The sequence below is a fragment of the Xyrauchen texanus genome, chromosome 15, assembly GCF_025860055.1.
Source record: "Xyrauchen texanus isolate HMW12.3.18 chromosome 15, RBS_HiC_50CHRs, whole genome shotgun sequence".
NCBI lineage: Eukaryota > Metazoa > Chordata > Actinopteri > Cypriniformes > Catostomidae > Xyrauchen > Xyrauchen texanus.
The window spans coordinates 29234083-29251282 of NC_068290.1; the positions used below are offsets into that span (position 1 = coordinate 29234083).

The window sequence follows — 17200 nt, forward strand, 5'->3', positions numbered from 1 at the left end:
AACTTTTGAAATGTATGACATAAGAATTCAAGACATCTGTGAGTACAGAAGTAGGCCTCCTCTGACCTTAAACTATTCAGCTGTGTGTTCATGATTTGCATGTTAAATGTCAAGTAGTCATGTGACATGTTTGGCCATATCACAAACCGCCTATAAGAGAACTGAAATCAGAGAAACGTGCATTTATATCCCATGAATGAAAGCTGCAGCACATGGATTTGTAAAAGATTTTTGGTTTTTCTTATTTCTGACGAACAGTAACAGTTCTTGTAAAACACATGAAAAAGGGAAAGCTTTGTAATAACTTCAAACTCAAAAGCTCAGGAATGAGCACAAGAAGATCTGTAATAACTGGTTAGTGTGGTGAGAGAGGGATTCTTTCCCTTTGATTATTTTTCACAGTCTAAGGAATGATGCCTGCAGGAGCATGTGCACCAAGCGAGCACTTGTTTGGACTTTGCTGGTACTCTCTGTCTTTAATATGGGACTTGGGTTGTCCAGCATCACTCTGGGCATGCTGGGGATCAGACGAGTCCTGTGGGAGCAGAAGAGCCAAACCTCCTACTCTACACCGATATGGAGTGGCATGTCTGTAAGAGACTTGTTTATTGCAACTTCTGCAAGAGGTTTAAATGACCATTTATCAGTAGATATCACAGCAGAAATTGAATCTTACTATAAATGCAGAAATAATTGTCCTATATGATGTGCTGTATTTTGCTCAGTGTAACAAACTGTACAGTATGTACAGTGTATCTGTATAATAATTTTAATGCATTTCAACACACTTTTTAAATACCTTTTTTTATACTGTTGACTACAATGATCTGGAATCCATACACATTCTAACTCACACAATCATCTTTAATATTGCTGTTGATAATGATAATGTTGCATTATGTGCAGTGTCACTATGTGGAACTGGCATACTAAATAAAATATTATTGACAATAATTGTTCTAAATATTAGCGTGGAGTGAATCAGCCTGATTCAAATTTTTTATCTTCACAAAATCCAATGCAATGTGAAATTTCATTCTGTGCTGGTCCAGCTCAGTTTGATTTAGATCCAGTAATAGATCTACAGTATCTTTCACAGTTTCTTGTCTGTGGACTTTGTGGGATTCTGTGTGCCAAGAAGAGGACTGGATTGACTGTAAGAGTGATACAAGTAGCAAGAATATAAATATGTATTATCTAATCTATACACATATTTACAGACATAACAGCCATTGCAAGCCAATTGTAAACATTGTCTTTAGTTCCTACTTTATCCCTCTTGTGATACCATCTTGTAATAAGGCACTTTTTTATTTAGTTGTTATCTTACACCTGTTGTTTCCTACCTCACCTCACAGATGATCCTATTTTCAGCCTGTTGCATATGTGGACTTATTGGGGGAATTCTCAATGTGCAGTTTGTGCGGGCGATGGTGAAAAAATGGACATTCTGTACTCTCTGCACCTGGCATACCTCTGCCTGGCCAGTCTGGGCATCTTTGGCTGCACCCTCTCCACCTGGCTCACCTGCAGACTCGCCAGCTGTGAGCAGAAAAGATTGTTTCTGGAAAGGGATCTGTCCCTGCATCATTCTGTGGAGATGACTGAGAAGGTGAAGTCGGCGAGTGTAGGTCAATTGTAAATGATAGCCTAGGGACTGAGAATTCATTATTGCTTTTATTGTGTTGTCACTTTATTTTGAAATGCACTAGGATTTGGCTTGAAAAACTGATCAGCCTAGTGAAGTTGTGATAGTTCAGATTGCCTCTCTAAACCCATGAGACAGGAGTCACTCTAATGTTTCAACTTGTAATACTAAAGGATTTGTTTTTGCATTGTACAGTAAATATGACGTTGGGTGTAGTGTCCTATTTGGTGACGTGAATCTACTTCTTTCCTGACTTGGTGATCAGTGACACATTAATGGGTAAATTATTCCAATCCAGACGTATGTCAGCTGTAACTGGATGAAGTCAGGTGTGAACACTGACCTCTGAACAATCAAAAATACTGTGGTTCCCAACATGGTTCTTGGACAGTTTTGACCACTTAAAAATGAAAGAATGTCATTGCTTTAGATTACAAAATAAACAAGTGGCATCTGCAAACAAATGATGCAAAAGTTATTCCTCAGTTGAGCCATTTAAAAAAAGATTGTATACACACACACACACATACAGTATTTATATGAATGTATAATCATCAAAAGGTTAAAAGTTCATTAGCTTTAAAGGCATAGGTGTGTGTGTGTGTGTGTGTGTGTGTGTGTGTGTGTGTGTGTGTGTGTGTGTGTGTGTGTGTGTGTGTGTGTGTGTGTGTGTGTGTGTCATATATATGTGAGACAGGGATAGAGTTGATTGCACTGACTGTTTTCTCTGGCCTCTCAGGATGTTCGAGAGAAGTGTAGCCCCCCTGATAACATGCACAACAGGAGCACCTCACTACCATAAAGCTCCCAATCTTCGGATCTGTGTTCTGGTCTCATCAGATTGACTCATTTTAAAAAATAAAAAAGATGAAGGATTAGAAACTCAGTGGGTGCTTCTCAATCGGAAGGCCTCGTTAGGCTGGATACGCTGCAACGTCATCAAGGCCGGCCACCGTTGATGGCCGTCTCAATTGTGAGGACACTTGGAAGGCTGCAGCGGGCCGTAAGCCCGAGCATTAATGCGGCCCTGGCAATGCACTCTTACTAGACCGTCTCATTCTAGCGCTGAATGCTGAGGAGAAGTCTAGCCTACAGCCTCAGAAGAACTGGTCTAGGAAGGACACAGCCTAACTAGGCTGCAGCCTTCCGTTTGAGAAGCACCATGTGAAGTGACATCTGAATGCCAGCGGACAAGTGATGGAAACCGTGAATGGCTGCTAATATTCTTTTGAGCTCACAAAACAACAGCGACATCTGCTGGTGAAATGTGTCAGCATGTTTACTGGAGTGGAGCATGGAGTGCCTAACAGCAGAATACAATCAGGGAATCCTGTACACGTGTATATATCAACAGATATTTATTTAATGTTTCAAAATGTATTGTTTAACATTAAAAGGTCCTAAGGTCCAGCCCCAGGCAATCAGGAAGATCATAGGCCTGTTATATTGTGTTTGTATGTTTAGCTTTAATAAGTTGTAATAGAGACTAATACTTGATCGATACAATAATTATCTTAATTTAAACATAAAACATATATTAAATACATGCAAATAAATATTTTTGAGAGAAAAAAAATGTTTTCTTGGCACACAAAACCTTTTTCCATAAAATGAAAGTGAATGGTGACTGTAGCTGATCATTCGGTCTAACATCATTTGTGTTTCACTGAACAAAGTCAGTCATACTGGTGTGGGTTTTGAACAACATAAAGGTGAGTAAATGATAACAGAAATGAAATGTAATGTTTGGGTTAACTTAAGTGGGACTTAGTTATTCCTTTTCTGTTTTGTATATATATATCTCAGGTGAAATATCTGAATGCTGTCTCTGCAACTGAGGATCCTAGAGGGCTAAAAAAAATCAGCTGTGATGTCTTTAGCGTCTCAAAAACATGAATAACCAATACTCCTGAAAACATAATAGACCGTTTGATAAACAAAATCTGACTTTCTATAGCTTGGTATCATTTAAAATTTCACAACTTAGTCCCGCTGTCCAAATATGTGGACATACATTTTTAGAAAAACTACTAGCTTTTTATTTTTTGTTTAAGCTGGCAATTGAGCTTAAAGGAATATTCTGTGTTTAATACAATTTATTCTCAAACAACAGCATTTGTGGAATAAAATTGATTACACAAAACATAATTTTGTCTTGCCCCTCCTTTTTTTTTTTTTTTATAAAAGCACAAATATGGGTTGTGGTCAGGTTCTAGGCTTAGGCGAACTAGTCGGGCGCCTATGGCACCACCTGCTGGGAGGGCGCGAAAGAGGAGGCACACAAAAAACACAGTTAGATAGCGCTAACATGAATGCAGCGGACATTTAAACACATGTCTTGCACTGCGGTACCTGAGTTTTATTGCTAGCCAACATGTCCAGGAATTATTAAGTTTTCCAGATAAACTGGGAAAAATCAGTTCATCTCATCTCTAAGCACACACATTTGAAGCTCTGTTAATTCAGGTATTACACAATTTAAATGACTAAATTACTTTATTGAATTCTGCTCATAATATCATGTTTGTGCTTAGATTAAATGCAAGTATAATTAAGAGAAACGGTGCGCATCATAAGCGCTTTCTTTTTCTTCTTTTTATCTTTTTGCGCTATATCATGCAATAATACACTGACATAGGGCTAATGATTAATGTGTCATTATAACAGTATCTCACGTGAATTCCAAACACAAGTGGTCCAAAAAAGAAGCATAATATGACCAGTTTTAACAGTGATGTGTCTCGTCCACTTCTGATCAAATCACACCAAATCGGTGTGAGCAGAGGCGTTTCCAGCATTGAAGGACATCCGGGGCTTAGCCCAGACTATTTTATTTTCACACTAGCAACCACTTCTCTGTAGTCCAAAGCTGGTGAGAGGGTATTCTTTGAGTTTTGCTCTGGCTGGGCCTGTTTCTACAGTTCCTAAATCTTCCAATAGTAGCCTACTATCCTTGACTAAATCATCCTCTCTCCTCCCTGAATCATCTGTGATGCAAAAGAACAGATACAGCACATAACTTATTGCAAATCAGCTTCAAACAACTAATTCATCAAGTGCTACATATGTCAAATTGTACACCAATACCATTGAAGAAAATGTATTGGGAAGAGCAGATCAGTGGGATTGCCCTAATATCTATCATGATTCTTGAATTTTCATGTACATTACCAAAAAGTCATCACAAAAGAGTTATATTATAGTGAGTAAAGTGAAGTAAATGTTTTTTTTTATATATATATATAAATAATTTATATTTTTGTACATAAATAGTCAAAATGATGTATAAGAACCTAATTTAAAGCAATACATGAATGACTTTAGTATAAGTTCATTGACACACCATGGCATCGAACTGTATATAATTATCCATGTTCATCTGTCAAAATCCTTTCATTAGGATCATTGGGATAAACAATGTTTCACTTTTAACTTTCTCTAAAGTAAAGTGACTTATTAATTGTTACCAGTTTCCATGCCTGATTCTTGCACAGCTGCTGCTCCTCAGTCTGTTGCTCATCTTTGCTACACTCTACAAAACCATTGAATCAAATCAAAGTGTATATTTACTACAAACTAATATCACAAAACAAGTCATACATACATTTTACGTTAATGCTTATTGGTTATCCTTAGAGAAAACAACACCTGGTAGTTAAGGAAAGTACGCTCCGCACAGGACTCAAGTCTGTAGTGGACCTATTCACGTTTAGTGGGTGAAAGCCAGTCAGATGATGATCTTCAGACTTTAAGGACTAAAACAAATGTAAATTCTTACCCACTGACTTCTTTCGGAAAAATCCACAAAGCCTCATTTGCTTAATTTTTGCTGTCTTTCCTGCTAACTGCTGTTAACTCGCCAATAAGTAACGTTAGTTGATATCAACGACTGTGCAAGTTCCTCCCCTACCTGCTGCATATTCAACAGAGAGGAAGAAACGGAGTCGCCCATAGGCTACCGACAGCAAAGGAACTTATTCTGCCTATGTCTATTTTTACAGGCTGTATGCAGTATGTGCAAAGCCAAAGCACAATGAAATAAGGCAACTTATGATTTCGGGGGTTTACATAGGCTTTTGTCCGGTTTCATATTTGTCAGTCAACTATTCAAAATACATTCGGGGCTACACTCAAATCATTCGGGGCTGAAGCTGCCGCCGCCTCTGGGTGTGAGCCATTCTTTTATGTTGTTTGTTTACATGTTATAATGTATTAATTCTCCTGTTGAGTTTGTGCATGAATTTCAGGATCTACTCACCTGTTCAACAACTGATGCAATAAAGGAAAAGTTTTATACTGGCACGCGAGACAGGAATAATGCAGGCTGCTTTTGAATTTCACAAACTGTCGGGAAAGTCCTCCGTGGCAGCGCAGCTCAAACTAATTTTACATTTGTCTGACATTTCCAGCTAACGAAAATGAATCGGTTACCTAACGTAACCTCGGTTCTCTCTAGATGAGGGAACGAGTATTGCGTAAGCTAGCTTACGCTACGGGAAAGATTCATCTTTTCTGAGATATTGAAGCCAAAAAATTATCCTTAATTTTGTATCCATTGTCAACGCAGTGCAGCAGCTGCATACCTTGAGCGGGCTAGCTAGCGAGCTCATTGGTTGCTCTGCGGCAACTGCTGCAGCCTATAGACGAACTTGAGTGAACTCGCGTCCAATGAGAGGCGCTCGCGCCGTCACTGTATCAAAGCCCGCCAGAATGGGCGTGGCTAGAGTGCATATAAGCGTAAGTTCATAGGCTGGAACCCTGGTTTTCATTGAATGAAGCGAAAGTCGCTCGTGGCGCGAGCACAGCCGGCTACGCAATACTCGTTCCCTCATCTAGAGAGAACCGATGTTACGTTAGGTAACCGATTCGTTCTCTTACGAGAGGTTCTCTCGTATTGCGTAAGCTAGCTTACGCTACGGGAACCCATTGTCAACGCGTGCGCGCCAAGCATCCACTGCATGAGCCCCGGGGGTGGGGGGACCCGGGGGAGCCCTTGTGAGTGGGGGAATAATATTTGGCCGGCAAGAGTGCGGGCCAGTGTGTGTGCAATACATAAGCACATAGTGGGAAGGGAAAAACAGAGCAGCGGTGCCGGTCTGTGTGGAATGTGTCCCGTCAGTGCAGCTCACCAGGGGAGCTGTAGCGTATTAAACCACTAGTAATTTTGCCTGCAGGGCGGGCACTTCCAGATTGTAAGCCCAGCCCGCTGCCACACATATGTCGTGAATGGAAATCCCACCGGACCATGCCCACGAGGAGGCCATGCCTCTAGTGGAGTGAGCCCTAATGCCTAACAGGCATGGTAGGTCTTTTGACGCATACGTGGCAGCAATAGCGTCCACTATCCATCTAGACAGTGTCTGTTTCGAGGCGGCGAAACCTTTGGTGCGCCCTCCGAACGAAACGAAACGCTGCTCAGAGCGTCTGAAACAGGCGGAGCACGCAGTATACAATCTCAGTGCTCTGACTGGGCAAAGGAGATTGGCGTCGCGTTCGCTATCGGATGCTGGCAGCGGTGATAGGGAAATGATTTGTGCTCTGAAAGGAGTACCGATCACCTTGGGGACATAGCCGTGTCTAGGCTTTAAAATGACCTTGGAGTCACTTGGTCCAAACTCAAGACACGCAGCGCTGACAGACAGCGCGTGAAGGTCTCCCACACGTTTAACTGATGACAGGGCAGTTAGAAAAACAGTTTTGAGTGAAAGGTATTTCAAATCCACGGATTGAAGCGGTTCGAAAGGGGAGGGCTTTCATAGCTTCGAGAACTATAGAAAGATCCCAGATAGGAACCGATGGGGGGGCGCGGGGGGTTCATCCTTCTAGCTCCCCTGAGGAAGCGGATGACCAGCTCGTTTTTTCCCAGTGACTGGCCGTGCAGGGGTTCAGCGAACGCCGCAACGGCCGCCACGTACACTTTGAGCATGGATGGGGATCTGCCCTTATCCAGCAGCTCTTGTAAAAACACGAGCAGCGACGACACCCCACATGTCCGTGGGTCCAGGTCTCTGTCGGTGCACCATTTTGAAAACACAGACCATTTGGACGCATAGAGTCTTCTCGTGGAAGGGGCTCTAGCGTGTATGATAGTGTTTATTACTCCTTCTGGCAAAGCGACGGGTAGTCGTTGATCACCCACGCATGCAGCGCCAGCTCTGGGTGGGGATGCCATATCGTGCCGCGAGCTTGAGAGAGGAGATCTGCTCTCACTGGAATGGGCCACGGGGCTGTCAGTGACAGCTGCGTAAGCTCGGGAACCATGTCTGATTCTCCCAGCCGGGGCTATGAGGAGCACCGAGTGACGCGTTTCCTGATCCTCTGCATTACCTGTGGCAATAGCGAGACGGGAGGGAAGGCGTAAGCGGGCGGTTGGGCCAGTCCTGGGCCAGCTGCGTCCTCGCTCGAGAAAAATACTGGCCAGTGAGAGTTCTCTTCTGACGCAAAGAGGTCTATCTCTGCTCTGCCGAATATGCTCCATAACTTCTGGACTGTTTGAGCGTGCAGGGACCATTCCCCTGGGGAAATATTGTCTCTGGACAGTCTGTCTGGGCCGTCGTTCAGGTGGCACTGGGACCAACTCAGTATGCGTTTTTGTCAGATGGAAGAGGTTCCTGGATCTGACACCGCCCTGACGGTTTAGATAGGATACCACAGATATGTTGTCCGAACGGACCAGGACGTGGTGACCCTGAATGACCGGGAGGAAGCGCACGCGGCGTGCATCGACCACTATCATTTCCAGACAATTTATGTGAAGGAGCTTTTCCTAAACTGACCATAGGCCAAAAACCGGAGAGCCCTCGCGAGACCGCGCCCCAACCCGTGTTGGACGCGTCTGTCGAGATGACTTTTCGGCGAGATACAGCTCCCATCGTCACTCCCCGCTGATACCATTCGGCCACTGCCCAGGGCTGCAGAGCTGAGATACAGGTCTGAGTCACTCTGATCGGCTGGCGCCCGTGGCCCAAGCCCGGCGAGACGCTGGGTGTTTAGCCAATGCTGAAGCGGGCGATGCACAGTAAACCCAGCTGAAGTACTGCTGCAGCTGAGGCCATGTAACCTAGCATTCTCTGAAAATTTTTCAGAGGCGTGAGGCTGTTCATCTGAAAGGACGCTGCTAGTCGCTGAACACGGCGCTGCTGTGTAGATAAGCGAGCCGTCATCGCCATGGAGTCTAGTTCTATTACAAGGAAGGAAATTGCCTGACTGGGCTGTAGTGAGCTCTTGGTCCAATTGACTGCAAGACCGAAACTGTTCAGATGACTGAGGAGAACTGTCCTGTGAGACAGAAGCTCCGTATGTGACTGTGCCAAAATCAGCCAATCATCCAAATAGTTCAGAATTCGCAAGCCCTGACTCCGCAGGGGCGCGAGCGCCGCATCCATGCACTTCGTGAAAGTACGGGGTGCTAAAGACAGGCCGAACGGAAGGACAGTGTATTGATAAATCTGGCCGTCGAAGGCGAATCTCAAGAATGGCCTGTGACGGGGATTTATCTGAATCTGAAAGTAGGCATCTTTCAGATCAAGAGAAATAAACCAGTCCCCCTGGCGCACATGCGCGAGGAGTTTCCTGATTGTAAGCATTTTGAACTGTCTTTTTGCGAGCACCTTGTTCAAAACCCTGAGATCTAATATTGGTCTGAGGCCGCCGTCTTTCTTGGGGACAAGAAAATAACGGCTGTAAAACCCCGACTCGCTCAGAGAAGGTGGCACTCTCTCTATGGCCCTTTTGCACAGAAGGTTTGCTATTTCTGAACGAAGCATGCAGGCTGCTTCCGTGTTCACAGTAGTTTCGAGCCAGCTCTGAAGCGGGGAGGGCGGCGATCGAACTGTAGCAAATAGCCCTGTTTTATTGTGCTTAACACCCATTTGGATATCCCTGGGATAGCTTTCCACGCTTTGAAGCGTAACGCTAGAGGGTGAATGGCCAAGTTGCCCTGATTGCCGCACACAGCGAGCTGAACAGAATGTGTGAGCGCGCTTACTGTGCTTATGCATGACTGCTCGCAGACAGCAGGGACAGGCTGTTCTGTGAGTGACTTCCCGATTGAGGTGAATGGGGAAAGAGTCACATCTGTTAAGTGATGCGCGAGCATAGTCACGGGCATGGGACTTACATACAGAGAGGTGTTTGCTGGCTGTGTGACAGAGCGGGCAGAGAAGGGGCATGCGCACGGATTCGTGGGCACGTTTATTCACTCTAACACTCGAGCTGGCTGTGCCCGCTTTATGTGAGTGGGCTCTGATAGGGACACGGGAAGTGTAATGCTTGTGTGTAGGGGTGAACACTGGATTGTGGGCACATTTTCTACACATAAGGCATGTTTGCTTTTTACAAGATTTCTTTGGGTCGCCGTGAAAACGGCATTTGAGTGCAGGCAAGCGGGCAGTATCACCGGCTTGTTGGCTGCTGAATCCACCACTGCAGTAGCCTGAGAGAAGGGGACTGACAGGGGCGAAGCTTTGACGGTGGTCCGGCCGTGGCGGGACTGAGCCGTCGTTTCCTCAACAAAGCTAGGAGGACTTCGGTTGCTCAGGTTTCAGCGCAATCTTAGGCCGAGGCCGAGGCCCGCGGGGGGGGCGGCGGTCTGCGGCGGCTGTCTGAGCGCGATCTAGGTCAGCTGCCCTGTCGACGCTGAGAAGTCTGGCTTTGCTGAGCTGGGCGCTGTGAAGAGGCTCGTGCAGGAGGCTGGTCACGTGGGCGGCCTGCAGAGGAGCTAGCGCGACGAGGCAGGAAGAGATTCATGGATTGGGTGGCTTTCTGGACTTCCGAGAAACGGTCAACAATGCCACTCACCGCGGAACTGAAGAGACCGGATGGAGAGAGCGGCGCGTTGAGGAACGTGGAGCGTTCAGCTTCTCCCATGTCGGCTAGCGTTAGCCATAGGTGTCTCTTGGTCACAGTCAGCGCGGCCATGCACTTCCCCAGGGCTTGTGCTGCAGCTTTGGTGGCGCGAAGGGCGAGATCCGTCGCGCTCCTTAGATCTGAAACAGCCTCTGGGTGCCTGCCTTTCTCATTCCACTCTCGAAGAAGGTCCGCTTGGAGGATCTGTAAAACGGCCATGGAATGCAGAGCAGATGCGGCTTGGCCGGCGGCGGCATAGGCGCGGCCAACACAGGCGGAAGTAGTTCTGCAGGCCTTAGGCGGGAGCACTGGCTTAGACCGCCATCTCGAGGAGGGCGGGCAAAGGTGTGCTGCTACCGAATCCTCGACCGGGGGGATGGAAGAGTAGCCCCTCTCGGTGGCTCCGTCCACTGAAGCGAGAGAGGTGGAGACATGGGATCGGTTCCTGGCCGAGAGAGGCGCGTTCCATGATTTAGAGAGCTCGGCGTGGAGTTCCGGCAGGAAGGGTGACGGCTCTGAAGAAAGCAGCCGTCGAGTCTGTTGGGAGCCTGCTCAGAGGGCGGTGACCACTCGAGCCCGAGGCGGTCGACGGCCTGTGTGAGGAGGGGCATTAGTTCTTCTTCGACTCCGGCGCGGGTCCTGCTGGATTCCTGGGCCGAGGAGGAGGCTTGGGAGCCTGACCACTCCTCGCTGTCCGAAGCCATGATGGAACAGCAGCCCTTATCCTCCGCCTCGTCATCCAAGATGGCAACAGTGCGGCCGCTCGGCGGCAACTGCGCGTCCCGGGGGGGCGGGGAGGGTGAAAGCGAGGCTCAAGGGAGAGGCTCCGGTGAGGTAGTCGCTTCTAACACCAGTTCTGGCAGCCTTTGGGAGTGGCGCTTCTTTCTGCGCGGCGAAACGAAAGGCGGCGCGGCGGCTTCGGACTTGAGTGCTTTGAGTCGAGCCCGCAGGGTCGACATCGGAAGCTCCTCGCAGAGGTCACATCCGCCGTCAGCGAGGGCGAGCTCTGCATGTTCCAGTCCCAGGCAGAGAGCGCAGATGAGGTGGCGGTCTCCGCGCTGAGAGGGGCGCGCATGAGGCGCAGGTGGTGCGAGGCATCTTTAAAAAGACGCTCGTTGCTCTTTTTGTGAAGTTCGCTGAGGATCTAGCTTGCTCTAAAAAGGATACGTCGGCGGATGGCGTAGCTCGCAGGATGGCTGAAGGTGGTGAAGACGGCCGGCTTCTTCGAGCGCTGTCCAAGCTTGCTAGATGCCCCTCGAACGGCGACGCGGCTTCTGCAGTTCAGAGATGCGAAGAGCTTCGCTGAATAGATGAAAATCAGGGTTCCAGCCTACGAACTTACGCTTATATGCACTCTAGCCACGCCCATTCTGGCGGGCTTTGATACAGTGACGGCACGAGCGCCTCTCATTGGACGCGAGTTCACTCAAGTTCATCTATAGGCTGCAGCAGCTGCCGCAGAGCAACCAATGAGCTCGCTAGCTAGCCCGCTCAAGATATGCAGCTGCTGCACTGCATTGACAATGGATACAAAATTAAGGATAATTTTTGGCTTCAATATCTCAGAAAAGATGAATCTTTCCCGTAGCGTAAGCTAGCTTACGCAATACGAGAGAACCTCTCGTAAGAGAACCCGGCTGCACACAGTCTCCAAGGTTTTGTTACAGTGTCTCTGCATAATAGTGTGTTTGATAGTGCACTAGCCACTGTAGAACTGCAGAAGATAATGGAACCCTGCAGGTAATCTACACTGTCATTAGCACATTTACATTTATGCATTTGGCAGACGCTTTTATCCAAAGCAACTTACAGTGCACTTATTTCAGGGACAGTCCCCCCGGAGCAACCTGGATTTAAGTACCTTGCTCTAGGACACAATGGTGGTGGCTGTGGGGTTCAAACCAGTGACCTTCTGATTACCAATTATGTGGTTAGCCCACTACACCACAACCACTCCCATTTAATCCCACTGAACAGGGTGAAAGGGGTCTAAAAGGAGATGTTAATGTATTTTACACAGTAGGGGTTTGCAGTGAAGCCATGATCTGTATTTTATACATGTATTTTTTCATATGACAAAATGATCTGTATTTGTTTCTGTATTTGGATAGAACAGGGTGTGGGCGGGGCTTAAACCGAAAGTGCGTCAAAACTTAACGAAACGCACATTTTTAAGTGTTACTCTTACATTTATAGTTTCTATTAATAAAATATGCCTTGTATATGATTTTTCATAGTAATAGTCTAATAATAATAATAATTATTATTATTATTATACAATTATTATTTAAAAAAATACATTATTCTTGTTCTTTTTTTCTTACCAGATGAAGCTGAATTTGTTGGCTACATTAACTGTGGAATATGTTGTTGCATTTGGTTTCTCCTGGGATTTCTGATATTAATATCTGCATGAAACAGAATTTTCATTTGTCTGTGCATGTATAACAGCATTATTCTGAAGGCAGGTGATGTCAAGCAAAATGTGAAATGTCAAACATACATTCTGCAGTGAATAATAAATACAAATTCAAACATTAAAAGAAATGAAAATAAACTCAATATAGCTTACAAACAGGTGAAAGTCCCTTAAATCTATCAGGAATTTTAAGATAGGACACCATTACTTAGTTAAATAATAATAATAATATTAATAACAACAACAATAATAATAAAAACAATATTAATGTTACAATTATATAGCGCCTTACTAGAGATCAAGAACACTTAACATTCACAGATTTAGCACATTTTAAAGAAGAAGAAAAAAGACAGAGCATGTTTATTTGTTTTACAAAAGGAAGAATACTCCTAATAAATACTCTATGGAGCAATTCAAACTTTATGGAGCATTTGAACTATTTTCTGAATAAAGTTTTAACCAGATAATTACCTTATGTACCTTATATCATGTGGATATAAATGTTGTCAAATTTAAGAGATGGATAGACAAACTCTGACATTAAATATATATATATATATATATATATATATATATATATATATATATATATATATATATATATATATATATATATATATATATAAAATATTCAGATAATTAAAATGCATTAAATTCTTGTGGTAGAAGAGTTCATCTTTAATAAGACAATACAAAAAGCGGCTTTAGAATACAATGTATTGTTTACTACCATATTATTGATCTTAAGTCAATCATTGGCATACAGTTCACAGCAATCCATTTCACAAGTGAATTTGTCAATTAGTTGGAGATTTATTATGAGGGCTTGTTTAAGAGCCCGTCAATTTCAACAAGCGTCAGACATGCATGTGTAGCGTCTCGGGTGCATTGCATCATAAACATAAAATGTTTAGTTCACTGTTTCAAGTTAAATATAGTTTAATACTCAATCTTTAAACACATCTTGAGATCCCTTAGTTTGCATTTGCGCTCCTTCAAGTGTTTTGAACGCAAGAACGTAACGCATGTCTGTGTTGTGTGTTGCTCATACAGCTGAAATTTCACTTACTGCCCTCTGGAGTAAACAGGTGGTATTACAAGCTTGCATTTTTCAGGAATCTTCCTTATTATGGTGCGATTAATTGCGTAAAGTTTTTTAAAGCGTTATATTTTGTCAAATTAATCGCACTGAATAAACGCGTTAAATCGACAGCTCTACTATAAATAAATGTATTGGAATCATGTGTGATGCATTAACATAGACATATCAAGAACTGGAAAATGTATATGATATTGTATCTTAGTAAATTTTACACTTGATAAGCTCCAGCGAAGCACAATTAACAGAGACCTCAAACGAGTCGAGACCACGCCCATCCGATCTGAAATCACAACGTGCATATTCTCATTCATAAAGTTTACACTTTAGAAATATTGGCTGCACAGATTCATACATTCGTTGCAATTTTGGATATGTTTATTTAACTGTTCGCTGTCCTTCTCTGCATATCGTGGCACCGTTTGTTCGCTTATCACGGCCCGTTACGAGGCTGAACCCGCTCGGTTCTCCCGATGGCCAGTCCGCCATATATATATATATATATATATATATATATATATATATATATATATATATATATATATATATTGTGCTGTGTTCCTTTTCTGTTGTACCAACTCTGTTGATAATGTAGGTTGTGTGTAAAAGACTGAAAAATAATAAATACATCTGAATGAAGCATTTTTTGGCCACTCATGAGATGCGATTAATCATGATTAACTACAAGAAAACATGCGATTAATCGCAATTAAAAATGTTCATTGTTTAACAGCCCTAGTGTTAACATGATTTTAGTTTGAAAACACTTACTAACCTTTACTGTGTTAAGTTATAGACTATTTTACAACTTCGTTGCTATGACGATGTAATGACAATAAACCCTAAAACCATCAAATGATTGAAAAAATTATGATTTAAACACTTCATTAATCAAATAATACATGATTTTTAACAAAAAAATGTATGTAAGTGATTTTATAAAATTATTAGCTTCACATTTCTGCCTTTAAACCCTCCAAATATTGGCCCCATTAACTTTCATTGTAAGTGCCTCACTTTAACGTCAATGTTTGCTTTTTTTTTTTTTTAAAGGAGGGATGAGCCAAAATGTAAAAAAAAAAAAATGGTAATCATCATTAAGTCTCAAATGCTGTTGAGTGAGCTTAACTTGCATTGAACCCAGAATATTACTTTAATTTGTATTGAACCAAGAATATTCCTTTACATTTAAAAAAGTGTTCGAGTGGCATACAGTAAGGCTGAGAAAATAATGCCAGAATTTTTATTTATAAGTGAACTATTCCTTTAAGTTGTACTGAACCCAGAATATTTCTTTAACAGTTGTGTTGCAAATGTCGCAAGGTTCCCAATAGCCTATTCATATTCCTAACATTTTAAAACTTTCACATTTTATCTTGGATAAATACAAACACACCCTGTTCTTGAAAATGTTTTATGGACATTTGTCTGAGGAAAACTTGCTCAATCAGCTGGAACAAACTTTCTTTAAATCAGTCTGTTCTTTTCTCTCGCTGGTCACTCTCCACATTTGCTGGATGAGCAGCGACCTTGTTCCACTGACTCATACTAGCAAAGATTTTGTGACTCACAGTTGGCGGTGCCTGAGATGAGCTGTGTAAATCATCTCTTTTCTCCCCTCCCAGAGCCACTGTGAATTTAGGGTAACCTGCAGTGGAGGGGATGTTCTCTCCATAACTGCCTCTCTGTGTATTAAACCACACAGCAGTCCCAATATGAGTAAGTATTTGGAGCAAACCAGTGGAGACAGGAAGTAGTCCTCTCATATCGTTTGCTGGCTCATCGCTCTGGCAGAAGATATTTGGAAATTCATACAGTATGTCGTTGTGTGGTTCATTTCAGAGGTGTCGCTGACTTGATTTTGAAGGCAGAAATTTCTATTGACTGAAGTTCAAAAATAACAGTTGCCTTTGGCTTTCACACTCTGCTAACACATTACTGTAGATATAATGCATAGCACAGATTTTGTTGATGTGACCACTCGCACAGAAAGCTCTACCAGGTAGCGGCGTGTGTGCTGATGGAGTGTTTTAGATGGAGAAGATGAAGGGAATTCTCTTGTGACAGGTCACGTTGACGCTGTAGCAGCTGAGGTCTGCCAACCCAACCTATAATGGAGAACACAGACACAGAGACTTACAAGGAAGTGGTCAGTGGGAGAGGAGGCTTACCAACTGTATTAATGACTAATTGGCTGTACATTTTTAGAGGTGATTTCCCACAGTAGCTCACCCTTTTGGGGCACTTGTCTTTTAAACAGTTAAGCAGTGTTCTGTAATACATAATACATTTTGGGAATTCTATCGGCAAAATTGTTATTAGTTTATGCCACCATTAATTATTTAAGTCTGTAGGCAATAAAGTAGTTGGAAACTTTATCAATCCACTTATAAATATGTTTTAATACGATGGTAGTTTAACAAATTCATTATTCATTAATTTAATTGAGATTTATTTTAATTGTTTAATTCATGCTGGCATTTATTTTATTTGTATTTATTTTATATATTTGTATTTATTTTGCTGGAGGACAAAACTCTTTAGTATCTCAATCTTCACATTGTTTTCTGTGCATGGGAGTTTTAATATAGAGATTTGTGCCCAGTGGTAATATTTATTGCCATATTTAAATAATCTAATATATATATATATATATATATATATATATATATATATATATATATATATATATATATATGTATATATATACAAAATCAAAATAGCAAAATAACTGCTCTGTATGTTCATAGAAAAGATTGTAAGATAAATTCTAGTTAATTAAGACATTTCTGAAATATCTCTGCATTAAAAGTGCACTTAATAATTAAAAAAAAATAATAATTTGTATGTCAAGGTGGCTTACATTGACACCTAGTGGCCTGGATGCTGCATCATTCAAACACAGACGTTTCCAGTTACCAATGCCATTGTAGAAATTCACTATACACAGCAAGCCGGCATTCAGAGTGTCTAAAACACAGCAGTTACTGAAGTATTATTCAGATGGTCATGTGATGCTAATTTGGCTGTCCCCATGAGGAGCCCCTGCCCCATGTAATATAAAAGAGCTTTTATAAGATTACTGATATTACTGAACTCTTCATCTCACATGAGTGGTCATGATTTTATACATATGTTAAGTAAAAAAAATAATTACTGCATGAACATTTATTGGTTAATTTAT

The 17200-nt window shown here is 42.7% G+C and overlaps 1 pseudogene; it reads left to right on the top strand.

Moving 5' to 3' along the window:
• The first annotated feature begins 329 nt into the window (after nucleotides 1-329).
• Nucleotides 330-2450, top strand: LOC127655590 (transmembrane protein 196-like; annotated as a pseudogene).
• Nucleotides 2451-17200: the final 14750 nt, after the last annotated feature.